This window comes from Eurosta solidaginis, chromosome 4 (assembly GCF_040869045.1).
Source record: "Eurosta solidaginis isolate ZX-2024a chromosome 4, ASM4086904v1, whole genome shotgun sequence".
Lineage (NCBI taxonomy): Eukaryota > Metazoa > Arthropoda > Insecta > Diptera > Tephritidae > Eurosta > Eurosta solidaginis.
Genome location: NC_090322.1, coordinates 112,183,291 through 112,208,653, shown reverse-complemented (window position 1 = coordinate 112,208,653; position 25,363 = coordinate 112,183,291). Strand labels below are relative to the sequence as shown.

The 25,363-nt window shown below is 38.4% G+C and overlaps 2 protein-coding genes across 36 annotated transcripts in view; one reads left to right on the top strand and one right to left on the bottom strand.

Annotated features, from left to right (window-relative positions):
* The window catches only part of Nadsyn (NAD synthetase), a 1,223,365-nt gene that overhangs the window by 490,304 nt on the left and 707,698 nt on the right, over positions 1-25,363 (bottom strand). The window lies entirely within an intron of this gene.
* Nna1 (Nna1 carboxypeptidase) overlaps positions 1-25,363 on the top strand; it is a 725,779-nt gene that overhangs the window by 38,922 nt on the left and 661,494 nt on the right. For 25 of the 26 annotated variants that reach the window (XR_010952781.1, XR_010952783.1, XR_010952782.1 and 22 more), the window contains one exon: positions 11,691-11,869. The exons of the other annotated variant lie outside the window; for it this stretch is intronic. The gene's annotated coding sequence lies outside the window, so the exon portion shown is untranslated. The remainder of the gene's footprint in view (positions 1-11,690; positions 11,870-25,363) is intronic. 26 annotated transcript variants of the gene reach the window in all.

The following is a 25,363-nucleotide window of genomic DNA, read 5'->3' as shown; positions in this document are numbered from 1 at the left end:
TACAAAGCAATTCTAGAGTCACCCCTGGTCCACCTTTATGGCGATATCTCGAAAAGGTGTCCACCTATAGCACTAAGGCCCACTCCCTTTTAAAATACTTATTAACACCTTTCATTTGATACCCATATTGTACAAACAGATTTTAGAATCACCCCTGGTCCACCTTTATGGCGATATCTCGAAAAGGCGTCCACCTATAGAACTAAGCCTACGCCCTTTTAAATACTCATTAACGCCCTTCATTTGATACCCATATAGTTCAAACAAATTGAAGAGTAACCCCTGGTCCACCTTTATGACGATATCTCGAAAGGGCGTCCACCTATAGAACTAAGGCCCACTCCCTTTTAAAATACTCATTAACACCTTTTTTTGATACCCATATCGTACAAAGCAATTCTAGAGTCACCCCTGGTCCACCTTTATGGCGATATCTCGAAAAGGTGTCAACCCATAGAACTACGGCCCATTCCCTTTTAAAATACTCATTAACACCTTTCATTTGATACCCATATTGTACAAACAGATTTTAGAATCACCCCTGGTCCACCTTTATGGCTATATCTCGAAAAGGCGTCCACCTATAGAACTAAGCCTACGCCCTTTTAAAATACTCATTAACACCCTTCATTTGATACCCATATCGTACAAACAAATTCTAAAGTAACCCATGGTCCACCTTTATGGCGATATCTCGAAAAGGCGTCCACCTATAGAACTAAGGCCCACTCCCTCTTAAAATCTATATATTAATACGCTAACAAAATTTACATACAATTAATTGACAGGCTGTTTCGCATAGATAGCGTACGTAAAATCATATAAAAGTTATACGAATCGATTCGGATGGATCAGCCGCAGTGCGTAGGCCTATATTTGTTAACAAATATTACTCTATTTTTTTATAATTAATAGAATATTTTTTTGTAAATTCGAAAATCTGTGCAAATATCGAAATTGCCATCTGTAATACCCATTATGTTCACGAACCCCCTGAATTCGAAACTCCAAAGCTGCATTGTCGCGCTGCTCAAATGTTTCATCTCTATATATGTATATATTCGTACGCGCCAAACGGTGAGAGAACTACTGCCTTACTCATTTTCAGTTCAAATAAAATATTGTTTCCCATTGTTGCCACTTACCTATATTGGTCTGTACCAAAATCCTTAAAAAATTGTTCTAAAATAATTGTTAGCTTAACCGGCCTATTTTTTTGGACAAACTTTACTTACAGGTATTGGGTCGTTTTTTTTTTTGTTTAATATACAACGTGAAATTTTCCGATTCAATCAAGTTGCATTTAAATAATAATAAACTAAGTTGAAATAAAATATAAGACCCAAAATGTTTTTTGCATTTCCAGATTTTATGCTCATTTTAGATATAGCACGTCTTATACTGAACAAAAAATAAATAGATTTGCTACAAAGATATTACATTAAAATTTGTATATTGTCTTGTATGCTAATTTATTTTGCTATTTCTTATTTTATTTTATTATAATATCTTATATTTCAACTTAATTTATTATTATTTAAATGCAACTTAATTACATCGGAAAATTTCACGTTGTATATTAAACGACAACAAGTAAGGAAGGTTAAGTTCGGGTGTAACCGAACATTACATACTCAGTTGAGAGCTATGGTGACAACATAAGGGAAAATAACCATGTAGGAAAATGAATCGAGGGTAACCCTAGAATGTGTTTGTATGACATGTGTATCAAATGAAAGGCATTAAAGAGTATTTTATGAGGGAGTGGGCCATAGTTCTATAGGTGGACACCATTTAGGCGTATCGCCATAAAGGTGCATCAGGGTTGACTCTAGAATTTGTTTGTACGATATGGGTATCAAATGAAAGGTGTTAATGGGTATTTTAAAAGGGAGTGCTCCTTAGTTCCATAGGTGGACCCCGTTTCGATATATCTCCATAAAGGTGGACCAGGGGTGACCCTAGAATTTGTTTGTAAAATATGGGTATCAAAAGAAAGGTGTTAATGGGTATTTTAAAAGGGAGTGGTCCTTAGTTCCATAGGTGGACGCCGTTTCGAGATATCGCCATAAATGTGGACCAGGGGTGACCCTAGAATTTGTTTGTACGATATGGGTATCAAATGAAAGGTGTTAATGGGTATTTTAAAAGGGAGTAATCCTTAGTTCCATAGGTGGACGCCGTTTCAAGATATCTCCATAAAGGTGGACCAGGGGTGACCCTAGAATTTGTTTGTACAATATGGGTATCAAAAGAAAGGTATTAATGGGTATTTTAAAAGGGTGGGATCCTTAGTTCCATAGGTGGACGCCGTTTCGAGATATCGCCATAAAGGTGGACCAGGGGTGACCCTAGAATTTGTTTGTACGATATGGGTATCAAATTAAAGGTATTAATGAGGGTTTTAAAAGGGAGTGGGCCTTAGTTCTATGGGTGGACGCCTTTTCGAGATATCGCTATAAAGGTGGACCAGGGGTGACTCTAGAATGCGTTTGTACAATATGGGTATCAAACGAAAGGTGTTAATGAGTATTTTAAAAGGGAGTGGGCCTTAGTTCTATAGGTGGACGCCGTTTTGAAATATCGCCATAAAGGTGGACCAGGGGTGACTCTAGAATGTGTTTGTACGATATGTATCAAATTAAAGGTATTAATGAGGGTTTTAAAAGGGAGTGGTGGTAGTTGTATAGGTGGTCGCCTTTTCGAGATATCGCCATAAAGGTGGACCAGGGGTGACGCTAGAATGCGTTTGTGCAATATGGGTATCAAACGAAAGGTGCTAATGAGTATTTTTAAAAGGGAGTGGGGCTTCGTTCTATAGGTGGTCGCCTTTTCGAGATATCGCCATAAAGGTGGACCAGGGGTGACTCTAGAATATGTTTGTACGATATGGGTATCAAATGAAAGGTGTTAATAACTATTTTAAAAGGGCGTGGGGCTTAGTTCTATAGGTGGACGCCTTATCGAGATATCACCATAAAGGTGGACCAAGGGTGACTCTAGAATGTATTTGTACGATATTGGTATCAAATTAAAGGTATTAATGAGAGTTTTAAAAGGGATTGGTGGTAGTTGTATATGTGAAAGCGTTTTCCAGATATCGACCAAAATGTGGACCAGGGTGACCCAGAACATCGTCTGTTGGATACCGCTAATTTATTTATATATGTAATACCTGCCAAGTTTTCAAGGGTTTTTTATTTCGCCCTGCAGAACTTTTTCATTTTCTTCTACTTAATATGGTAGGTGTCACAACCATTTTACAAAGTTTTTTCTAAACTTATATTTCGCGTCAATAAACCAATCCAATTACCATGTTTCATCCCTTTTTTCGTATTTTTCGCATTTTTTATTTTTTATTTTTCGTAATTTTCGATATCGAAAAAGTGGGCGTGGTCATAGTCGGATTTCGTTCATTTTTTATACCAAGATAAAGTGAGTTCAGATAAGTACGTGAGCTAAGTTCAGTAAAGATATGTCGATTTTTGCTCAAGTTATCGTGTTAAGGGCCATGCGGAAGGACAGACGGACGACTGTGGATAAAACTGGGCGTGGCTTCAACCGATTTCGCCCATTTTCACAGAAAACAGTTATCGTCATAAAATCTATGCCCCTACCAAATTTCAAAAGGATTGGTAAATTTTTGTTCAACTTATGGCATTAAAAGTATCCTAGACAAATTAAATGAAAAAGGGCGGAGCCACGCCCATTTTGAAATTTTCTTTTATTTTTGTATTTTGTTGCACCATATCATTACTGGAGTTGAATTTTGACATAATTTACTTATATACTGTAAAGATATTAAATTTTTTGTTAAAATTTTACTTCAAAAAAATTTTTTTTTAAAAGTGGGCGTGGTCGTTCTCCGATTTTGCTAATTTTTATTAAGCGTACATATAGTAATAGGATTAACGTTCCTGCAAAATTTCATCATGATATCTTCAACGACTGCCAAATTACAGCTTGCAAAAGTTCTAAATTACCTTCTTTTAAAAGTGGGCGGTGCCACGCCCATTGTCCAAAATTTTATTAATTTTCTATTCTGTGTCATAAGTTCAACTCACCTACCCAGTTTCATCGCTTTAGCTGTCTTTCGTAATGAATTATCGCACTTTTTCGGTTTTTCGAAATTTTCGATATCGAAAAAGTAGGCGTGATTATAGTCCGATATCGTTCATTTTAAATAGCGATCTGAGATGAGTGCTCAGGAACCTGCATACCAAATTTCATCAAGATACCTTAAAATTTACTCAAGTTATCGTGTTAACGGACGGACGGACGGACATGGCTCAATCAAATTTTTTTTCGATCCTGATGATTTTGATATATGGAAGTCTATATCTATCTCGATTCCTTTATACCTGTACAACCAACCGTTATCCAATCAAACTTAATATACTCTGTGAGCTCTGCTCAACTGAGTATAAAAACGACCCAAAAACGTTTTCGATTTTAGGTCGAAATATTGCATAGGCAGTATATTACCCACTATATTTATTATTAGGCTAACTTTGTTGGATTATATGCCCATTAATCGGATGCTTAGATCCCATATTCCTAATTTGTTTATGTCGCTTAAAGTTATGAAATCAATTTTATTTTAGCAAATATGTTTACGTGAATAATTTCAATGTTTTTGTTTGTTTTTCTTTTCTTTCTAATTTATTCTGCTTTGTTATATCTTAGTATTATATCGTTCACAGACGATATTTTATGGAGCGTTTACAAATTTAATACAAATTAATTACGTACATAGATTCAATGGGAATCCCAACATTAAATATCCGAATATTAGGATCTTCATATTTCCACAATGATAACATTAAAACCCGGGAAAAAGTCTAAGTGCACTTATTGCGTTTTTATATGGAACTGTTTATTAACTTCACTTAATTTTTTCGCACTTTAGGTACTTTATTTTTTTTCTTTCATTTAAATTTTTTTAGTAAACTCTTCCTTTTTGCTCATTATATAATTTTTTTATATTTTAATTTTTTATGAAGGTATCCTCTATTCTATTCGAAATTTTTGTTTTGTGTCACACTTATGTACATACTATATATGTATTTATACAAAACTAGAAGACCCGGCAGACGTTGTCCTGCCCTAAATTTGGCCTATCTGCATACATTTTAATAAGCTTTTTCCGTCTGACTCTGCTCTCCCCCCTCTTCACTTTTTCCTAATCCTTTTATTCACTCCTCCCTCCGTCTTTTTCGCTTCATCTATCTCCATCTTCGTCTCATTCTATCTCTTTCTCAATCTCCTTCTCTTTCTCTCTTTTCTCTTCTCTCAATTCCTTCTCATTCTTCTGCATCCCTTATTGCCTGTGCCAAAGGGTGGTATGTATTTTATTCCAGCCCCAATCCCAGTCCCACTCCGAGCCTCAGTCCCAGTCCTAGTCCTAATCCCAGTCCCAGTCCATCTCTTTACTAAAGCACTCATCAACAGCTTTAATTTGATATCCATATTGTATAAACACTGTCTAGGCATTCACTGGCCCTAGTCACCCAGGGGTATGAAAATTACCCTATACTAAAGCACTCATCAACGGCTTTGATTTGTTATCCATATTCTATAAACACATTCTAGGGGTACTCGGGTCCACGTTTCGGCCTATATCTCGAGACCCTGTACGTCGATCGCAACCAAACATATGTAGTAACCACCGCGTGAGGTTTACGCAACTTGTGTGAAAGTTTGAACAAAATCGACCAACACATCTCTTCAAACACCGGCGACAAACTAACACAGATTTTAGCCTTTCTTTTTATATATATATAGATTTTTATTTTTCACACTTTAATGTAATATTAAAATGAAATGCAGATTTTCGTTGCTTTTGAAATTCGGCTTAAAAATTGCACATGGAACAATTAAAGACCCTCCTGAATTAAAAAAAATGTCATAGTACCTTTAAATAGCGGGCCCCTCAGAAACCCCCCACCCTCTCAGCGGGCCTCGTGATGTGCTATACTTGATAACATTCGCTATAATATTTTTTATTGATGAGCATGTTGTTTAATTAAACACCAACCAGTTACACTTAAGTATATCCATACCAACTGAAAAGAGGTGCACCACTGCGTATACGTAACATTTTATTATTACGTATAAACAAATAAAAACATTGCAATAAAATAATATTGCGACTATAAACTGAGATATAACCTATCCTATATTTCAAGTTAGATCAAACTACACACGGGGTGCAAAACAAATTCAAAATCGGTTCAGTAGTTTAGGAGTCCATTGGCCTCAATTGTGTGACACGTGTTTTTTATATTATTACAAAATTAAACTCAGTAAAGCGCAAATTGCATACCTAACGGGTGGCGTGAAATGGGCTAAATTCCTTTATCACATTTCTTCGTTTTTAACTAAAATTTCGTGTTTTTTGAATTATGACACTATTGAAGTAAATGGGCGATATATGTATATGGGTTATATATGCCTACTGGGGAACCGGGCACACAAAACTTACTTCGGTAGCGTCCCAACGGGGACCTCCCGGGTGGTGTGGCAAAAGCTATTTTTCAATTTAATTTCACCATAATTCTATGTCAATTTCTTTTGATTTTACATATTTTTTATATTTTTGTTTAAGGAGCTCTATACCAAAACGTTATAATTACATTTGAAAATTTTGTAGAACATTTAAGAAAATACAATCAAAAATTACAATTTCTTAATGAAAAATTTAAGTAAGTTAGACCAGCTTGCTACATTTCTACTCACTGCTTAACTATTAACGCATTATTGCACTACCCCCAGCACTGGATGCATAGACTGAGTTGAAAAAAATACAAGTTGGTCGAATTTCGACCACAGGTGATACTAGTACTCTTTAATACTTTCCATTTGATACACATGTCATACAAACACATTCCAGGGTTACCCTAGGTTCATTTTCCTACATGGTGATTTTTCCTTATTTTGTCTCCATAGCTCTCAGCTGAGTATGTAATGTGCGGTTACACCCGAACTTAGCCGTCCTAATTGTTCAATTATAAAATAAGATCATAGAGTAAAGACAGAATCATATGTACATATGCTATTATTTGTAGGGTACTTAAGTTTTACTATATGGATATATTTATTTGAATGCTTATAACTTTTGTATTAGTTCATCGATTTTGTTGAATGAAAGCTTATATTTTTTGCAATAAAACGGAGCTTAGAGAGAAAAAAATCTGCCAAAAAATAAAAAGTTTTCGAGATCCTTCTTCGCAAAGTACAATTTTTTTTATCTTTTTACAAAAAAAAATTAAAAAAAAAAAACGTAATTATTGTACGTTATCTTTGAATCTGCAAGGCCTAGCAAAAAGTGTTGTAGCACAGTTTATAGCAAATGTTATTACCTTTTAAAAGCTTCAATCCGTTTTGGAATTGCTCAGTTCGTTCTTGAGATATATTTTATTTTCTTTGAAAAAAAAAAACGGTTATTCGTAAATATCGCAAAAACGTTACCATAGAATTAGAAATAACCTTGATTTTCGAAATGGGGGGGGGGGGGGGGGGATAATTTTACATAGGAATTTCGTAATGGCGTCTCTGGTGCATTTTGGCTGTAAACCAGTGTTATTTATTAAAACGAGACAAATTTGACTGACTGTGATAGCATCTGACTTCGTTCACAATCACGTTTACATATAATCTCAATCACATGAGTCAATCAATCTGTGATTCGTGGGGGGGGGGGGGGGGGTGATTTTACATAGGAATTTCATAATGGCGTCTCTGGTACATTTTGGCTGTAAACCAGTGTTATTTATTAAAACGAAACAAATTTGACTGACTGTGATAGCATCTGCACTTCGTTTACAATCACGTTTACATATAATCTCAATCACATGAGTCAATGAATCTGTGATTCGTGCTGCGACTAATTACCCTGCAAAAGTGGTGTGACCAAGAACACACACATTCACTTGAGTTTTTTGACAGCCACAAACAGCGTTGACAGATTGACGACGCCGTCGTCGTTTTGACGATTTTAAACTAGAATGACGATGGACGATTTTGTAATGAAAAATGACGATTTAATCCTGCCCTCTATGTAAAATTTATTTTAAACACCTAGAAATAGATCCAATAATGTTGATTTTAGATGGACACTACAGTAATAAATATTGAAGTGATCAACTTATCTTGCGATAGCTGAGTGGTAATGATATCATTGCCTCCACATTCCACTCATAAAATGCAACCGCTAGACAGAGCATTCATGATCCCACTCAAGACTAATTACAGTAACGAATTAAAGCGTTTTATGAGAGATCACTTTATGCTTGATTGCCCAGCTTTTGCCAGAACTAGGCGAAAGTATTTTGGTCGCGACTCACTTGGATATCCCGAGGAGCTATCCAAGGTGGAGATCGGGATCATTAGGAACTTTATCGTTGCTACGCAACGATTATCTAAGTAGTTATATCTACGTCACCGTTAGTTTATTATATGTGGTATCACAACGGACCTTCATGTTGTCCAAGTGAGCTTCTATGAGAGAAAATGGACGAAAAGGTACTCAATTCGATTTAGTTGGTCTCTTTTGCAAAGCGTATTATAAGGTTCAGACAGGCCAGGTTGCAGTTATCGGTTTCAATGTACTGGTATATACCCATTCGATCGAAATATTTGTACTGATGCAGACTATATTGCTGCAAATGATATGTATGAGCACGTAACTGCCAAAAACTCTGAAGTTTCCGAGCAAAATAATGCAACTTCGGAGACTGGATGTACTCTTACTTTACCGACATGTAATACAAATCGAGTGACTTCTCCAGAACCTGTGGCATCTACCAGTAAAGGAGTCGTTTCACAATGGCAGATTTTACCATTGCCAAAAATTAGAAAGCCAGCTGCTACCGGAAGAGGAAGAAAGTTAAAAGGAACAGTTTTAACAAAATCATCATATAAGTTGGAAGAAAGTATTCGGAAGATCCGGAAAAAGTGAAGCCAAAAATTAAAAAAGGAACCTTCAAAAAACCAGCAGCGAAAGCTAGAAAAGCTTAATGTTAAGAATTAACCAGTGGCTCCCAAATAAGCGTCGTCTACGCAGAAACGAACCAACGGGATTTTGTTAAATGCCTCCAGACGGAGCAATTTGCTCCTTTTGCGAAAAGTTATGGAAGGACGAAAGAAATATATCAGAATAGAATTTTTATTTGCGAGTCTTGCACAAATTGAAGTTTTTGATATTTTTTTTTTTATATTTCCAATAACAATATCAACGAGCCAAGGGGGCATTTTATTTTATCTTTTGAGAAGCCATTTATCTTTTATTAATAAAATTGGTAAATTCCAAAAAAAGTTATTTAATATTTTCTTTAGTAAAACTGATCTGGTTATTATTCGGGTTAAATGGCATAAAAAAAAATGGTATATTATACCAAATTAGCCTACGCTTGCGTACCACATGACACGCCAATTTTTGGGAAAGCGGCATTTCGGCTCACCCAAATTTCGCCTTATAAATTGTAAATTGTTGGTGGTATACAACTTTTGATAAAGTACGCTATAGATGATATTTCACCAAATAAAATGTGACGAAAAAGAGGTGAATTGGCCTTTTGGTTAAGCCAAAATTACCCAAAAACTAAACGCTATATCACAAATGCCGCAGTTCCTCTATTTTGAAGACATTTCTAAGGTTCCTCCAGAAGTTTTTTGGAAAACTACTTCTATTATCAAAAGAGCTGACTCTACCTACACTTTTTCCAATTTATGTGCATTCGTTGCAGATCTAATGTGCTTGTCACACTTTTCAGCGAATGTAGAATGGGAATATTGCTATCCCAAAATTATTTAAAATTTAATAACTTTTACTGTCATAATATTGAACCGCAAATAAATATGCTAAAATAAATGAATGTGAACATGTATGTATAATTAAGAAACTAAAATGATATAGGAGGTTCGACTCGAGCTCAAAGAAAACAATAAAAAATAATTGTTAAAATTACTGAAAAAGTACGTTTTGTGTGTAATACAAAATTTATCTTTTAAGAGGTTTTTTTATTTATAAAATAAAATGAAATGAAGTGAAAAAGATTTTGTATGTTGTATGTGGCAACAAAAATAGCAATCAAAGACAATTTTCAGAAAATCGCTTTTAAAGTTAATATTGTTGAATGAAATCCGGCGATCTCATTTTGGTTTCCGGCGAATACAATCGTACGCCCCCTGATAATAACCCAACTTCGTCCCAACCCAACTTTGGTTATTATTAGCTGTTGCCATAGATATGACGATTTTTTACGATTTTTTGGGCGGCGTCTGACGACTTGGAAAAAAAATATATGGCAACGCTGTTTCTATAGCCGCCTCTGTATCATTTTCTAGGGCATGTACTGTTATTCAGTCGCAGCTTAAATAATACGCTCATTGTATTGGTTCATAGCATAGAAGCGATTAGTTCCTGTGATCATAGCATTATTTTAGTCTATAATTGAGTTTATTGGTAAGCGTGATTGGTAGCGGGAAATAAATGCTGTCACAGGCAATCTGTCACGGTTATTCCTTCTAACTGTCGCTAAATTGTACTGTGATATTTCAGTAGCTGTGACAAAATCACAGATACACGAATATTTACCAACTCTACTTGGTTCCACAAAATACATTGTGCCCATCTATAAGCGCAGCGGGATTTGTCAACATAGGCCAAACAAAATGATAAATCTCTGTCGGATTTAAAGAGCATACAAAGCAAACAAATAACAAACAAACTCATCTCTCTGCAGTAGCAGCACATACGATTTCAACGACGGATGAATCAGTCATACAAACAATCTGCACATTAGAAGAGCGTGTGAGACTAATAAAAGCTGTATACAACAACAAAAAATTAGATGCATGCGAGTCTCTGCTATGAATGCTGACGACGGGAATATAAATTCTCCTCTCTTCTATTTAATTTAGTTGATAATATTTTACAAACATACATTATTTTTTACATTCATATCGGCCGTTCGACTAATCCTAAACGGGCGGTTAAACGAATAGTTTAATTATTTTAGATAATCCAATGGTGGTAGTCGACTAATGAAATTTTCTAATAATTCGGTTATTTAATTAATTTACCGAATATCAAGACCTCTAATGCGCACGTATGAACGTAGTAACATACACATTTATGCAACAAACCCGATTAAAGCCGCATAAATCTTTTGAAACACACTATTCTGTAAAATTTTTTTAATGTTAGGTAAACACAAGATTACCAAAGATTATTAGATTAGATTATGGGGACACTAATTTTCTTGATATAAGACTGGTCTTTAGCTCTATGAGAAAACATCTAATTTATGGTGCGATTTTATGTAACTCGCCTACATTGATATTTAATTTTTTTTAAGAGAATTGCTAGAAATTCGGATATAGGAAAAACGGGGAAAAGGGGAAGAAACTGAGAAAAGGAGAAAGAGATGGAGTTAGATGGAGATAGAGGTGTAGTGACAGAGGGGCCGAGGGAGGGATAAGGAGAGGGCCAAGAGAGAGAGAGAGACATGAAGATTGTGACAGAGAGAGTAATAGGAAAACTTTTTAAAAGGCATGCAAATATACTAAAATTATGGCAGAACAACGTCCACCAGGTCTGCTAGTAATTATAAAATATATATAGATTTTTTAATGCAGAATTACTTGAATATACCTTCACTCAATATGAAAAAATTCATCCTTTGCAGGTTTTCTAGGTAATTTTCTGTCCAAAGGCCTAAAAACAAATCAGTTGGAAGTAAATACTGATGAAAAAACCCTACGGCCCATTGCTCGTTTAAAGGAACCTCGCGATTTATTCGCCCTGCCTAAAGACAAAGATCATGATTGCTCACAGCAGGCCCCCAGATGGCCCATTGAATGTCAGGTAAGTTAATGGAAAAAATAAACTGAACGGCTATCCGAGATATATTTATCAAATACTAAACACAAGATTTCCTCAACGAGTATTCATTTAGGTAATTGATAAAAAGGGACGAATTATCATTTTCAAATACACCCCTAATAGGGGAGTTCTGGATTTTGTGCAAATGGTTGTTGTTGTTGTTGTAGCAGTGCTTCGCCCCACCCAATAGGTGCGACCGATCACAAATTGTCATCAATATCCTCTAACGGCAGTCCAAGGAAACTTGCTGTTTCGACAGGGGTGGACCATAATGTGAGTGGTGCTAGCGGCGTTGGTTCCACATTACAATTAAAGAGATGGTTGGTGTCATGTGGGACACATTGCAAGCAGAGCATACATTTTGTATGTCGGGGTTGATTCTGGATAGGTAAGAGTTTAACCTGTTACAGTATCCAGATCGAAGTTGAGCTAGAGTGACTCGCGTTTCCCTGGGGAGTGTGCGTTCCTCTTCCGCAAGTTTTGGGTACTGTACTTTGAGTACTGGAGGAGTTCACTGAGGACCTGCTTGTGTTTTTTTGCTTCATACGGCTGAGTTCTCAGGTGCCGTATTCCCTCATAATGCTTACGGAGATGACCCCTTAAGCCCGTAGGCGCGGTGTTGGCTCATCAATTCGATGTCTGTTGGTATGCCCAGGTTTCTGGGTATTCAACAGGAACTGTTTGGTTAGCATCGCATTTCTCTCCCTGATGGGGAGTATTCTCGCCTCATTATGTAGATTGTGTTCTGGGGAAATAAGAAGACAGCCCGTGTCGGTTCTGAGAGCAGTATTTTGGAAGGCCTGTAGCTTCTTCCAGTGTGTAGTTTTTATGCTTGGCGACCATATAGGGGACGCGTAGCATGCAATCGGCTGGCCAATTGCTTTGTAAGTGGTAATGAGCGTTTCTTTGTCTTTTCCCCAAGTACTGCCAGCAAGAGATTTGAGGATTTTGTTACGGCTCTGGATTTTCGGTACAATTGCGGGTGCATGCTCACAAAATGCAGATCCTGATCAACGTCACACCCATGATTTTTGGGTGTGGGACAGTCGGCAGCGTAGTGCCATCGACGTGGATATTCAAAATGGTCGACATTTGGGACGTCCATGTTGTAAATAAGGTCGCGGAGGATTTAGTCGGTGATAATGCCAGGTTTCGCGAGGCGAAAAAACTGGAGAGATCAGGCAGGTAGCCGTTTATTCTGTTACAAAGCTCATGGATCTATGGGCCTGGGCCTGTGGCCATTATTGTGCAGTCATCGGCATAGGAAACGGAAACGATAGTAACTCCTTCTGGTGGCGACGGTAGCTTTGATATGTAGAAATTAAACAAGAGTGGGGATAGGACACAACCCTATGGCACCCCTTATCTAATTATTCTTTGTTTTGATGTTTCGTTTCTAAATTGCACCGATGCCTGCCGACCATCCAGCTAATTTGCGATCCACCTTTTAAGACATGGGGAAAGGGTAAACCCTTCCAGGTCTTGCAGTAACGTGCCATGGTTGACCGTATCAAAAGGTTTTGATATGTCTAGCGCAACGAGTACTGTTCTATGGTGGGGGTTTTGATTTAAACCGCAATTTATCTGGGTGCTAATGGCATTTAGCGCGGTGGTGGTGCTATGGAGTTTTCTGAAGCCATGCTGATGACAGTCTAGCTGCAAATTTGCTTTGAAGTAGGGGAGCAAAATGGCTTCAAGCGTCTTGGCTACTGGCGAGAGGAGAGATATCGGGCGTTATGACTCTCCTATGTTAGCTTGTTTCCCAGGCTTTAGTAGCGCGACCACCTTGGCCATTTTCCATTTTTCGGGAATGACGAAGGTGGAAAGAGACAAGTTGAAGACATGCGCTAAATATTTGAAACCCTTTCCCTACGCTTTTAAGCATCGGCATGGCTATGCCGTCTGGGCCCACTGCTTTGGATGGTTTAGCATGACCGATGGCATCCTCACCTCTTTTCCGGTGATGGTAATTGGAGACGCGCTGAATTTATGCTTATGTGCGTGTATATTGTCGGCAGAAAGCGCTCGCGCATTTTTTCGCATCCGACAGCACTTTATCGCCAAAGGCGATGGAAATTTTGTCATTGTGCTTAGACGTATTCGATAGGGACTTTACGGTGGACCAAACCTTACATACACCGGCAGAGAGGTTACAACCGCTTAGGTGCTCCTCCCATTTCGCCCGCTTGTGTTCATCCACAAGCAATCTGATGCGTTGGTTTATATCCCTTATTTGGGGGTCGCCGGGATCGAGCTGTCTTATAAGGTCACGTTCTCTCGCTAAATTTGCGGCCTCCGCCGGAAAGTGAGGCCGAATATCGGGAATTCTACCGGCGGGAATGAAGCGGGCCGAGGCGAATTCAATGACCTTGCGGAAAGCACGCTCCCCTTGGTGAGCATCAGTCGGGATAGGGAGGGCAGTAAAGCGGTTGTCTGTAAAGGATTTGTATTCGTCCCACTTTCCTTTTTTGAAGTTTATGAAAGTGCGTTTTTCTGTGACGATGAAGTCGGCGGTACGCTCCAGCGAATAAGTATAGGCAGGTGGTCGGATGCCAATGTTACCATCGGCTGCCAGTTGACGCAGTTTACGAGTCCTGCGCTCACGATTGATATATCGGGCGAACTGTGACAGCTTCCTACCAGACATGTGCGGGCGTTATCCGCCAACATCTCACCCCTACTATCTGCCTACAAGTTTGAATGCCATAGATCGTGATGGACATAGAAATCGCCTAAAATAATGCGATTACTGCCAGTGAGTAAGGCGCTGATATTAGGGCGGTATTCACTGGGGAAGCAGGTGGCAGGAGGGATGTAGATGTTGATGATTTCTAGGTTTGCATCGCCTGACCGGACAGATAAGCCTTGACGTTCTAAGACACTGTCCCTGCGGCCAATGTCGGGATCAAATAAATGATATTTCACAGAGTGGCGTATGATAAACGCGAGGCCACCTCCATTTCTCCTCTCGCGATCTTTTCTGTGGCCATTATACCCAGAACAGGTCTGCATAGCAGATCTTGCTGTGAGTTTAGTCTCTTGAATCGCAGTAATGCGGATGTTGTGCCGCTTCATGAAATCGACTATCTCCGTGATCCTCCCAGTTGATCCATTACAGTTTAACTGCAGAATTCTGAAGTGCAACGGGGGAGACATCGTCGCTCTGGGAGTAAGTAACGGGTGACTACGCCTGGGTTGTGAAAGGCTAGGACGCAACTGCTGTTGTGGCCCTGGGGCTGGACGTCCTTGGGTAAGCATTGGGGTACCCGGTGTGTATGGGTTTGCGGCCTGGCAACATGGCGCTATGAAACCCGTCGGGGGGTTGCCGTCGCGGAGACCAGAGCATCTAGGAAAGTGGCACCGTCCAAGGCAGGAGCAGCATTGGGCGGATGTCGCAAACATATATATTCTGTGCTGGCAAACGGTGCAAAAGGAGGTAGGGACTAAGAGTCTGTTTCCCTGACCTGCACGATTACTGCCGGAAAAGAGAGGAGAAGAAGACGGGGGCAGGGGCTGATGGTCGGCATTGCTCCCGACTCTACTACGGAGGGTGTAGGTATGAGTGGGAGCGGCCGTATGAGTTGGTGGTGCCGTGGGGCGGGAGCAACAGTGGGTAGTAGTTGTGGCTTGCGTAGACTACGGGACGCCCTTGGGCGTGAACAGCAAGGGGCCACAAAAGAATTATAAAAGTTACGTGGACGTCGGGTTTTGGGATCTAGCCCAGAACAACCTGTCCGATGCAACCACCCCTTGCACGAGGCACACTGACAAGAGTATGACCGTCCTAAAAAGATTCATTTCCGGCAGACGCATCAAAACCATTTCTCAGGACCAGGTTTAGTAGACGGGCCCGGATTGGATTCGATACCTTCCCGGAGAAAGAGAATACGGAGCAGTCCCGCTGCAAGGACCTGCTGGGAGGATGGCAATTTGTGGGAGGGACGCAATAAATTAAAAGGGGTTACACTGAAATGACAGTCCTTGGTCGGGAAAAATCCCGAGTCGCTCCAGTACATAGAACCGACTGCCTTTTGCAAATGGTCTAGCATCATTGTATTTGCAAACTGGTGTTGTATTTTTACATAAACCGCCAAAAAATTATACGGCTATGCATTTTCTACGTCATGGCAAATACGCAACATGAAAAACCGTAGTTTATTTTTTCAATTTTGAATAGCAAATTAACAGCTGTCAAAACAAAACAAAATATGCAAAGAAAAAGTTTAAAACGAAAAAAATTTGTCCACGTTCCGTAGCTTTCATTTGCTATAGCAACGTTTCCAACACCAAATACACAAGATTCTGAACTCCCGGAAACCGTTTAGGTTGCGTATTTGCGTACTTAGGGTATATAAGGGTACTTTTTGGTACTTTCCGTAATTTCTGCCCCATTTTTACAGATAGAAGCTTTGAATTTCAAACAATGCTTACATATGTTACAAAAAATGTTGTCTAAAAAAATCATAGAGATCGGTCATATATATATAACTTATATCGCATGTTTGCAACGCATCAACAAAAATAACCTACGGTTTTTGAGGTTGCGTATTTGCCATGACGTAGAAAATGCAAAGCCGTATATAATTTTTTGGAGAATGCAATGCTAAATATCTATTGCTTTTGGAATGCAATCCACAAAGCATGTTTTTTGATCCAAATTTTGTGGTATATTTACAGGCGCGCATCACAGAGCCTAGTTACATTGGATTTTTAGCAGCTGTTCGCTACTACTTACTTACTTACTTACTTAATAGGTTTAAACCTTTTAAACCGTTTAAACGTTTATGGCCGTCCAACAAGGCGTGGCAGTAGCTTCTTTGCTTTGACAACTGGCACCCTTTGATCACACCAAGGGAGTTTAATTTTAGATTTCCAATTTATATTTCTAATTTTACCAAAACTGAAACAAAGAATAATTATAAACCCCACTTGCAGAACGGCAAGTTAACTTTTTAATTCAGATTTATTTGAAAAAATTTGTCAAAAATGTATGAGTTTAATCCCTGATGTCTGGTTAGATAGGTGTAAGGCGCTATAGCCTTTATTCTTTTATTGCTTTTTATTGTTAACAGATGTAATTTTTTGTATTCTTAAAGCGTTTAATATACATCGTCAGCTAAACAAAGCACGGTGAAAATAAAGCTTATGCATTATTGTTTCGCTTGTGTAAACACAATGTTCTTCTAAGTATTTTTTTTTTGCACTCCCATAAACATTATAATAAGCTACCTTACCATGAGATACATATTTTCCAAATTTATTTACAAATACAAAAAAAAAAATACTACTTTAAAAATTTCGATATAGACAACGATGAGAGCAGGCAAGAAGTTGAGTGAATACGTACTCTGTTATAAATCGTTTATGTAAAAACTACACTATACGACAATGTGGAGTTTATAGCTCTTATTATTCCTTCATGAAAATGGAAGGTTATGTGAAGTTTAGTCTGAATCTTTAAAATTAGTCCTTAAAGGAGAAGAGATAGACCCACCAATAAGTATACCGAAAGGCTGACGAGCTGAGTCGATTTAGCCATGTCCGTCCGTCTGTTTAAAGCAGCGGTCCTCAGCCAGTGAAGTAATTATTGGCGCCACTTCACACGTATTATTATTCTCTTTCGTCCTTAGTTGTCGCTGAACAAGCAGAGTAGCAACATCTGAGGAGGCTCCCCCAGCGGTTAGGGGGTCAGAATATACCCGCACTAGGTAGGGTAAAACCGGGATATATGCCCCATATTCAAAAAACCTAATTTAACGAGCTCGTGACTAAGAATTAATTACATAGGTAGGAGCCGCAGTCCACCCGCATTTTAGTTACCGAAGGGCATTAGTGCAGTGAGGACGCTTTTAGTTGTTGTGTGGTATTAATTTCGCGCCGAAGTCAAAAAACACGTAAAAGTTTTAAAGGTTGGTATCCCTCAAAACAGAGGCGGCGTAAGACCTCTCGGTGATAAGAACACGGCACAAGGCTGTCCTTATAATAAGCTAGCAGACCCCTCAGAAACCGATCTTAATTTTGCTTAGTCCGAAGAAGATGATTTTATGGCAATTATCGAAAGGAAACTTGAGATGTGTGAACTTTTTCTACTTTTCACTTTATAGAATGTCAAATCTCCCACCATCTTTGTATAAAACTTTAGAATTTAAATTAATGTCATTAGTTGAGAATTGTTAATATTGTGTCCGTTGTTGCACTGAACGCCTCACTTAAAATAAATTTTTAACTTAAAGATATTCCAATCTTCGGCGCCAAAAATTTATGTTTATGTAATAATCAATCCGACAATTCGGAAATTACTCCAGATGCACCGAATTCCGAGAATCGGAAAAAGAAATAGATTACCAATCAAAATATTATGCTGAAATTTCTATGTTGCTCTTAAGTAGTGCAAGTACCAATCAAGAGAGCATGATTGAAAAAAGTTCGCCATCTGCTAGTAGAGCCAGTGATGTAGTGGAGCAATCATTTGCCAGTTTTGACGCGGGATTGTGGGCGTTTCCCATGACGGATGCTAAGCATCATGATATAGTTCAACGCGGTCCCACACAGCAGTTAAATCATCCGGATGAACATTATCCTCAAGATAATGATCATAGACCCTTTTCTAATTTTCATTTCTCAAGAAAACTAAATAATGGTGAAACTCAGCATCGGCGTTGGTTGGTGTATTCAAGCTCTAAAAATAAAGTTTTCTGTTTACCATGCAGTCTTTTTAGCAATTCACAAACTCAAATGGTACAGGAAGGGTGTTGTGATTGGAAACACTTGGGTGATGTTTTGCGCAGGCATGAAAATACTAAAGAAACTATGTTATATATGTTCCAATGGATAAAGTTAGAGGAGGGAATAAAGCACGGAAAAACATTAGACCAAGAAAACGAAAGACGAATTCTTGAATCTCAAAAACATTGGTACAATTTGTTTGAGATATTAATTGATATCATAAACTTCTTAGCCTCTCATAATTTGGCATTTAGCGGTCACATAGAATCTCTCAAAACTGACGAAAGCACTAAGAATTCTGGTAACTTTATAGACTTATTTAAATTGATAGCTAAATATGATACTACGTTACCAGAACACTTAAACCGCATTAATAATAAACAACTTACACACCACTATCTAAGCCATGATATTCAAAAGGAATTGATTACATTAATGTCAAATACAGTTACCTGTGAAGTGATTGGTAGGATAAAAGAGGCAAAGTATTATTCTATTTTACTCGACTGCACTAGAGACTCTAGTAGAGTTGAACAAATATCGGTTATTTTAAGATATTGTAATACATTAACTGGAACCATAGAAGAAAAATTTATCGGATTTCTTGCTGTCACCGAAACGACTGGAGAATATTTGGCTAATGCAATAGTGAGAGAGCTAGAAAAAAATGGCTTAGATATTCAAAACTGTCGTGGTCAAGGATACGACAATGCTGCTAATATGGTAAGCATAAATAGTGCAGTTAAAACTCGAATTCTAAATATAAATCCTAGGGCATTTTTCACACCTTGCGGTTGTCATAGCTGGAATCTGTTGTTGGTAGACGCAGCCAATTCTTCGGTGGCAGCAAAAACAATTTTTGGTTTCCTTCAGAGAATTTTTTTGCTTTTTTCAAGTTCCAGCAAACGCTGGAAAAAAATCAAAGATAAATTAAAGCTTACGATGAAGCCTTTATCAGACACAAGGTGGGGGAGCAGAATCCAGGCGGTGAAGGCTGTATTATTGCAATTTGATGATGTTGTTGAATGTATAGTTTTATATATGAGTGTTTATTTAATTAATGAAATAAGTTAATTGTTACATTTTAAAGTTAATGCGTCAAAGTATATCAATTGAAAGATAAAACATTAATAAAGAAGAAGATAAAGAATGTTCTGGCAACACAGTTGCCAGATGTATATATAAAATTTATTGTCGTGGCGCTGCCATCTCGTTTCATACATAACATTTTTCCCTCCTTTGCAAGGGCTAAGGTGAGTATCCGACAGGTGCCCTTCTCTGTCTGGTTGATCGCCGTGAAATTTGAGGTATCCTACTTGTTTCGGGTGTTGTATGCGGTGTCCATGTAGGATTTTGCCCTATTGTACTATTGGCCGAGGCAAAGCCTTCAAAACCTTCCGATCCCCACGTTATTGCTTCTGTGCTATCTACTTCAGCTGATGCCTCGGTTTCATTAGTGTTGTCTTTGGTTGACAGCCTCGCCTTGTAATAATCAACTTCCCGAGCTGTTTGATCAGGTCCAACCGGGGCTTTGCGTATTTGGTCCACATGCCTTTTCCCGTTGAAGAGTATTTCATAGTGCAGATCACCTAGACGTGCGTTTATGGTTCCCCTGAGCCACTTACAAATTCGTGGATTTCCAGACAAAAAGTAAACATTTTGATTTGGTTCAAACTCTCTAATAGTTTTCTTGGACTTTACGTATTGCTTCTCTTCTACCTTCTTTGAAATTTCCTCTGGTCGAATCAGATTCAACCTTGTGCGCAACTGTCGCCCCATAAATAGTAGTGCTGGTGATGACCCTGTGGTTGCATGCGGTGCGTTTTTGTATTGCCTCAAAAATTCATTCAAATTTGTCTTTAATGAACTACTCGTAGTACCCATCGCTTTCAATGCTTTCTTGACTGTTTGTACGCTACGCTTTGCTTGTCCGTTAGTTGCTGGGTGATACGGCGCTGAATATTTGTGATATTTAACACCAACTGCTGTCAGAAAGTTGTTAAATTCTGCAGAAGTGAAATTTGTTCCATTATCAGACAGTTAGCGGCACGCCGTAAGCCGCAAACACTTCGTCCAACAACGCAATTGTCGCCGTTGCTGTTATAGATTCAGTAACTCTCACTTCTAACCACTTACTGTATGCGTCCGAGATTACCAGCAACATCGCTCCCTCGAAAGGTCCCGCATAGTCGATATGAATATGTTCCCATGGCCTTTTGGGGTATTCCCAATGATGATCCCCACTTCTTGCCGGTTTGTTTGCTTGTCTTGCACATGCATCACATTGGTTCGCAATATTCTCGATATCATTGTCTATGCCCGGCCAGTATATGAATGAGCGAGCAATCCCTTTCATCATAACAATTCCTAAATGCCCCGTGGGTAAATTGTCAAGCAGTTTGTTTCGATATTTTGATGGAATAACAACACGATGTTCGAACGTCAAACATCCAGAGGACAACTTATAATTGACTTCTGGGGATTTGTACCCTGCCCTTTTCAAGCACTGGCCACTTTCCAGCGCGTGAAAGATAGTCGGCATTCGCGTTCGCCTTTGAGCTCTTGTACACTACCTCGAAATCAAATCTGCTTAAAAAGTCTGAGTAGTTCGCCATTTTACTTATGCATAATACTGGAAGCGATTTGTCAGGTTGTAATATTTGTGACAATGGCTTATGATCGGTGATTAGTGTCCAATGACGCGCGTATAAATATTTGAAAAATTTCTGAACAACCCACACAATTGCCAATGCCTCTTTGTCAATCTGTGGATATCGTTGTTCTGTAGCATTCAATGTTCGACTTGCGTATGCAATTGGTCGTTCGGTCCCGTTCTCTAAACGGTGTGAAAGCACGGCTCCTAGTCCTGTTGGACTCGCGTCTGTTGCCAGTAGTACAGGTAGTGTTGGGTCGTATGGCATCAACACTTGAGGTGAAACCAACGTCTCTTTCAATAGGGCAAACGCTGCGTTTGCCTCCTTAGTCCAGTAAAATTTCTCTCTTTTTAGCATATCCCGCAATGGCCGTGCACTTGTGGCTAAATCTGGAATAAATGCGCTATAATACGTGGTTTTTCCTAAAAATAGCTGTAACTCTTCGAAAGTCGTTGGCTTGGGAGCGTTTACTACCGCTTCAATGTGTTTTTCGGATTTATGTACGCCCTGTTCGTCGATGCGGTGGCCAAGGTACTCCACCGATGGTGACGCAAAGACACACTTTGACTTGTTCAAATGCAAACCATGTGATTTAATGCGATTTAGTGTCGTTTCCAAAATTATCAGTAGCTGCTCGAAGTTTTCAGCAAACACCAAGATATCAAAAAAATTTAAAACATTTGTGACTCCCTGTAACACAGTCTCCATTTTTCTTTGCCAGATAGCGGGAATATTTGCTGCTCCATATACCGCATGAGTAGGTCGTATTAACCCATGCGTCACTGTATTTAATGAAAATACATGCGCAAACTCATCGTCAATTGTTAAATGCGTATATGCATCTGTTATATCTAAGTGACAAAATATTGTAGCGTTTTTCATTTTATTAAACAAATCTTCTGCTTTTGGAATCGGGTGTTCGTCGATGATCATTTTTGGATTGACAGTGGGCTTATAATTACCGGTAATGGGGGTATTCGCATTATTTTTTGCTACTACGTGTGTTGTTGAGGCCCATTCTGAATGCTCCACTCTCTTGTAAAAACCTGACTGAATTTTAAGATCTATTTCCTGGGCATACTCCTCCCTCAGCACCATCGCTACATCGCGCGCTCGCGCGAAAACTGGTGTTGCTCCAGCTTTGAGGCAGGTGGCCCACTCAACTTCCCAACTGTCGTACTGAAGATGTCCTCAAAACGTGTAATGAGATGTTGCAGTCGCGTTTGTTGATTTATTGATAGTTTTGATGCTGTTGAATTTATAGCATTGATTCGGTTAGACGATGAAAACAGTTCAGTGAAGTTTATTTCTCGTGCGAATTGCGATATCCATTCTCGGCCGCAAAGTGTATCAAAATCTCCTTGAACGACATACAAATTAAGTCATCGTGAAGTTTTCCCCCTTGTCGCAGTTACTACGACCCGTCCAATGCAGTTCACCTTGTGGCCCGTATAGCTTGTAAATCGTCGATCTGTCTTTAACAACCTAAAATTTGGTTTAATCGAACGCAACGTTTTGCAATTCATTACTGCACATGGCGCACCCGTATCTAATTCCATCTGAATTTGTTTCACATCTATATATATAGGAATCATTTTTTTATCTACTGCATTTCATGCATTAACACTGTTTAGTTTTTGAACTGATTCACATTCATCCTCCCAAATCTGATCTAATTTGGGCTTGCACACTTTGGCGATGTGGCCCACTCTTCCACATGCAAAGCATTTGGAATTATTAAATTTGCAGTCTTTTCTAAGATGCTGCCCCACACATCCGTAACAATTGGACCCTTTCTCTTTTTCCCTCTGCATCGGTTTTTCACCACTCGGGTTTTTCGAATTTGTATTTCTTTTTGTTTTAGCTGGTGCGTATCCCAGTTTATACGTTGGCTCGCTTGTTTGTTGTGGCGTTTTGTGTTAATTCGATTGTATGCGCAATTTCGTATGCTTCAGCAAAATTTTCTGGTTTCTTTGCAGTAACTTCATTACAAATAACTCGTGATTCTACGCCATACAACAATTGCTCTAGTAGCATTCTATCTAAGAATTCTCCATACTCACAGTGTACAGGCGCTTCTCTTAACCGAAGTGCGAACTTGCAAAGCTCTCCCTTTTCTCGTTTGTTTTGCCGGAACTTGATACTTTCTGCATACTTATTCCTACAACCATCAAAATGGCGAATCGAGATATTTTTTATTTCGCTGTAGTTGAGCGAGTCTGGTGTTTTTGGGCTAACAAGAATTTTTAGCGCTGTACTAAGCTCTGCCGCCATGTGTACACGTACGAACTTGTGCTGTTCTGCTTCTGGAACCTTGCTCAACTGTAATGCCCAATCTACACGTGTGAAATAATCCTGTACTGAGGATTTATCTTCTGATGTGCATTCCGTAATACTAAACGGTGGCGGTTTGGCTGACACCGAACGATTTACGTTTGTATTTGCCGCAGCATTCTGTGCAGCCTCCTCCACAGCTCCAACACTGTTTTTAAATCCTCCGGTGTAAGACTCATTTTTAAATATACTTCTGACACCACTTTTATATATGAGTGTTTATTTATTTAATGAAATAAGTTAATTGTTACATTTTAAAGTTAATGCGGCAAAGTATATCAATTGAAAGATAAAAAAGTAATAAAGAAGAAGATAAAGAATGTTCTGGCAACACAGTTGCCAGATGTATATATAAAATTTATTGTCGTGGCGCTGCCATCTCGTTTCATACATAACATATAGAATACTTCAAATGCCAAAAGGAACAATCAGACACACTCAGTGATTGCGATTCCATTTTGAGCGAAATGTTCAATTTGGAATTTATCGTATCATTACATATCTGGTATGAGTTATTAACTCGTGTCAATACCATTAGCAAATTATGGCAATCTGTACAAGCCCATTTAAGCATTACTCTTGAACATTTGCGGATTCGAAAAATGCTTGTCTGACGATCGTCAGTTTATTGAGAAAAGCAGTTACGATTCGCCAAAAAAATTTTAAAAATAAAAGAGTAGCCAAAAAGAAAAGGATGTTAGATTATGAAGGCAGCGATCAACCTATGAAGTCTGCAGAAAGCCGGTGTGAAACCCATTTTTTTAATACCAGGATTGATTCTGTGATCAGTAGCATGGAATCGAGATTTATGTCTTTAAGTCAACATTTTGAAGATTTTGGTTTTCTATATGACTTAAACCAGTTAAAACGAATTCCAAAGGAGCAAGTACTGAAAAACTGTCAGGATTTACACACTGTTCTGCAAGTAGGTGAGAGCAGTGACTTCCAGCCTTATGAGTTGTATAAGGAGTTACAAAATATGATTCCAAATTTAACCAACTCTATTAAAGACGTGAAACGTCTGCTACAATATATTATATATTTGAAAGAAATTTATGCAAATGCTTACATTGTCATTAGGATATTGTTAACAATACCTGTAAGTACTGCTTCCACTGAAAGGAGCTTTTCAAAATTGAAACTAATTAAAAATTATTTAAGAAATACTATGGGTCAAGAAAGACTCTCGGGTTTGGCAGTTTTATCTATTGAAGCAGATATAGCATCTAAGATAAGTTACAAACCAATCATTGAGGAGTTCAGTAAGACCAAAAGTAGAAAATTTTTGTTTCTATAATTTTTTCATACAAATTTTTTTTAAAATTTTTTTATTGTTTCAAAAAGTTATATGTATGTAAAAATGTATGTTTGTTTCTGAACGAATAAAAACCGTCTCATTTCAAGTGATTTTTTATTTTGAATTCCCTTTTTGTTGCACCATGAAAGGGCCTCGCAAAATGTACCTCGCCCACATAAATTTTTTGTCTTGCGCCGCCACTGCCTCAAAATATCACATATGGAGTAAGTATATATTTTTGTAATATTTTTAGAGTCTGACATATTTTTTATATATTTGCGTATACTTAAATTCGAACTTTTTACAGATTTCAGCAAAACGATGCCGAGAAAATACAAAAGAAAAGGAGCGCGACCTCGAGCATTTCACTGGACTACGGAAAGCCTTCAGGCAGCGTTCAATGAAATGGACAAAAACAACAAAAACTATTGAATAAGATGTGGAAAATTAAAAACACTATCAGGC